Source organism: Leptonychotes weddellii, chromosome 6, assembly GCF_054177405.1.
Source record: "Leptonychotes weddellii isolate Sample4059 chromosome 6, ASM5417740v2, whole genome shotgun sequence".
Taxonomy (NCBI): Eukaryota; Metazoa; Chordata; class Mammalia; order Carnivora; family Phocidae; genus Leptonychotes; species Leptonychotes weddellii.
The window spans coordinates 42,338,645-42,342,397 of record NC_138374.1 but is presented as its reverse complement, the minus strand read 5'-3'; positions in this window follow the sequence as shown (position 1 = coordinate 42,342,397).

Below are 3,753 nucleotides of genomic sequence, written 5' to 3'. Positions count from 1 at the left end.
ATGTGTGGTCTGTGTAACAAATTCTAGATACTATTGTTCATCGAATCCTGGTATCATGTTAATGTAATGATGACATAGGGGTGGAATCAGCTGTCAACAAATATTGATTGAGAACATGCTACATGTCAAGTCCTAGATGGGTTCCGAGGACATGGAGGATGGTCTACAGGATCCAGAGGGAGAAGGAGGGGGAGAGGAGGAGATTGAATGTTTGTGATTGTACCTTGTGAGTTGTGCCTATTCAACAAGCAGGTCACTCGCAGGGGACCAGCGGTGAAGCTTGAACATATTCGGAGCCTGAGGGCATGTCTTTGGAGTGGTGTCCCACGCAGCAGCACTGGCTATATGTGTGTGTGGCAGGTGTCCTCAGCTCCCGGGAGGGTGAGGATGGCTGAGTCCCCAGGGCTGTGAGGAGGAACATACCCTCTGGACCTAAGCAGAGAAGACTCTGCATTTACCAGCCCCACTGGGTGGCCACAGCCCCACTGTCCAGAATGTGTGGGCCCCGGGACTTATTTCTATTCTCAATTCCATCTGTAAAGTGGGGGAAGGAGAAGGGAGGAAAGCAGAGGGATCTCAGAAGTGATCTTCCAGCCCATATAGAGCAACAAAATTGAACTTAACCCTCTGAGGTCTATCTCCTGGAAGGGTCTGCAGAACACACTAGAGAGAAATCCCTGTCCAGCCATGATCACTGTTAAGAAATGCTGATTATGGAGTCCAAGTCCAAGTCCACATCAGGGCTAGGCAGTCCACGGTGTGGCAAAGGGTTTGCCTTGAGGGAGTAGAGGGGTCCTGTGGTAGGTAAGTCTCTGTCTCACTCTGCAAACTCAGGTGTGCAAAGAAGTATGACTTAATTTTCTAAAAGAAGTTTCGTTTAGAGCCTTTGCCCTGTTGGGCAACTGGGAACCTTGATATCACTCTTTCCTGGGGTTTCCTGACATGCAAAACTGTGTCGAAATCCCAGGGCTTCCATAGGACCAATGTGTGGGAGTGGGTGCTCACCTGGTCCTTGCATGGTTTGGCCTTAGAGGTCAGGTACTCTTGGTCACTGACCTTTTCGCTGGGCATGGCCTTCTGGGTCCTGCACTCTGCTGTGCACCTATGTGCCCCTTGCTGCATGGGGTCCTCTCGGGGGCTGCCCACTTTGGCCCATAGTCAGTTCTTTCTGGGGTCTTTCCAGGTGCTCTCCGTGCTTCCTGCCTCGGGACCCACAGATCACGCACGTTTTCTCATTGTTCATCCTCTGCAGACTCGATTTTCAGTCTGGATGGGGTCACAAGAGGTTTGGGAAAGCCCTGCATCAATATCTTCTCTTCCTGCTTTAGAAATTGAGCTTTTGAAAATAAACTCCTGGAAGGCTCACAGGCTAGTTTTACTTCTTAATCCTGTTATAAAGAAGACTAGCTCTCCTAATAGAAATTATGGTAAGTCCTGGTAGGCAGCCTTCTCAGAAGCAAGGATCCTTTCTCCCATTTGGAAAGGCCACAAATTGGGCCATTCTAGGCTGATTTGCAGCCTCTCCCCATCCTGACACACTTCTGCCAGCAGAAGGGAGGATGACTCTCAGATTGCGCTGACCTAAGGAATACGTCTGATTCAGCTGAAGTCTTTTTCCTTTGAATTTCATTAATAGTGTAATTAGCAATGAAATAGTTCCATTAGACATTTTTATGTAATTCTTTTTAATTACAAAAGTAATAGAAACACATTGTAGAGAATTTAAAAAGTGGGAAGGGAGAGGGATGAGGAAAGAAGGTAGGTAGAGGCAGCAATGAAGACAGCTAGATACAAATCACTCAAGAACACTTCTTGTGGGCTGGGCTTCTGGGTGTTGCATGTGCCTCCATATTTAATCCTCACCACATCTCTCCGGGGCGGACTGTTACCAGCATTTTGCCATGGTGAGAACACTGGAGCACAGGGAGGTTAAGTAACTTTTTCAGGATCACACAGCTCCAGGCCGTCTGACTCACCATCAAGCAATACGGATTTCCAGATGCTATATTCCCACATCAGTTGGATTTAATTCTATTCTCCGCATCTATTTTAAAAATAATTTGCAGTTTTGGTTTTGATTCCCTTTTTAATCTAGCCCAAGAGATTTTCATAACTTTCAAGAACTCTATTTTTTATGATGATATTTGAATTGTTGTTTTGAGTCATGGTCAGACTATAGTTTGTAGAGTTTTAAATTTCACCAAGCTTTACTTTTGACTAAAGATGGAATCCGTATTTTAAAAGTTTCCTTAGATATAAGACAGGAGTCAACCAACCAATCAATCAATGCAGATATCCTTAACCAAATCTTCATCCGTTGTCATATTTTGCCAACTTAATCTGTAACATTTTAAAGGCATATTTACATTTTAAATTCAAATTGTATTGGACTCAAGGTTTAGCATATTTATAGGAGATTTTGATTCAGATGTTATGTTATTTGCTATAAGGTTATATGACTATTATAATTTTATCGTGGATTACATCTTTTACCCTCATATCATCTGCCCTGTGGAATGCTTTTGACTTGAAATTGAGGTTTGCTTGACACTGAGATTATTGCTATTGCTTTTTGTTTGCTTGCATGTTTTCATTCGTCAGTGTTCTTTCTGTCTCCCTCATGTTCAACATTTGCTGCTCTCCTCTAGGGGTTTCTCGTGAATAACACAGGATATGGTATTGTTTTTAACACAACCTAATCATCCGTGTATCGATCTGGAAATTCCAGATGATAGGTGGGTGATAACTTTGATTTTATCCCTGTCATTTTTTTAAAAAAGATTTTATTTATTTATTTATTTGAGAGAGAGAGAGAGCAAGCACACATGAGGGAGGGGGGAGGAGCAAGGGGGAGGGAGAGGCAGGGGGGAGGAGCAAGGGGGGAGGGAGAGGGAGGGGGAAAGAATCTCAAGCAGACTCTGAGCTGACCCCAGAGGCCAGGGGGTGGGGTGGCACAGGGTGGAGGGTCCATCTCATGACCCAAGATCATGACCTGAGCTGAAACCAAGAGCTGGGTGCTCAACCAACTGAGCCACCCAGATATTTCCTTGTCATTTTATTTAAAGCTTACAATTTATTTTACTCTTTCCTTTTTCTCTCAGTCTTCATTTCTGCTTACTCAACAGAATATATTTCTTATTCTCCTGTCCCTCGTTTTAATTGAGAAGGTCTGATAGTCCCATATGTTCTCTACTGTTCTCTCTCTCTATTCTAAAGGAGATAGTAACCCTCCCTTCCCTCAGATGCTCTAGCTTGCTACTCCTCTCCTTCACCTCCTGCTGTTTTCCTCCAACAACCAGGGTGATTTTAGCCACTTCAATAACTTAAAATTTTAGTTTGATATAAAAATTTCCCCCAAACTGCATGTCTGCTTGTTTCAAGACCCCTCTTGGGAATGGGGCTGCCCTGTGAGAAGGCCCCATCCTGCCTGGCTGTTCCGTGACTCTGAGGAGTAGGGAGAAACAGGGGCCAGTTCTTAAACTGCCATCTTTATTTATTTTTTTAAGGTTTTTAAAATTTTTTTAATTATTATGTTAATCACCATACATTACATCATTAGTTTTTGATGTAGTGTTCCATAATTCATTGTTTGTGTATAACACCTAGTGCTCCATGCAGAACATGCCCTCTTTAATACCCATCACCAGGCTAACCCATCCTCCCACCCCCCTCCCCTCTAGAACCCTCAGTTTGTTTTTCAGAGTCCATCGTCTCTCATGGTTCGTCTTCCCATCCGATTTCCCCCCCCTTCGT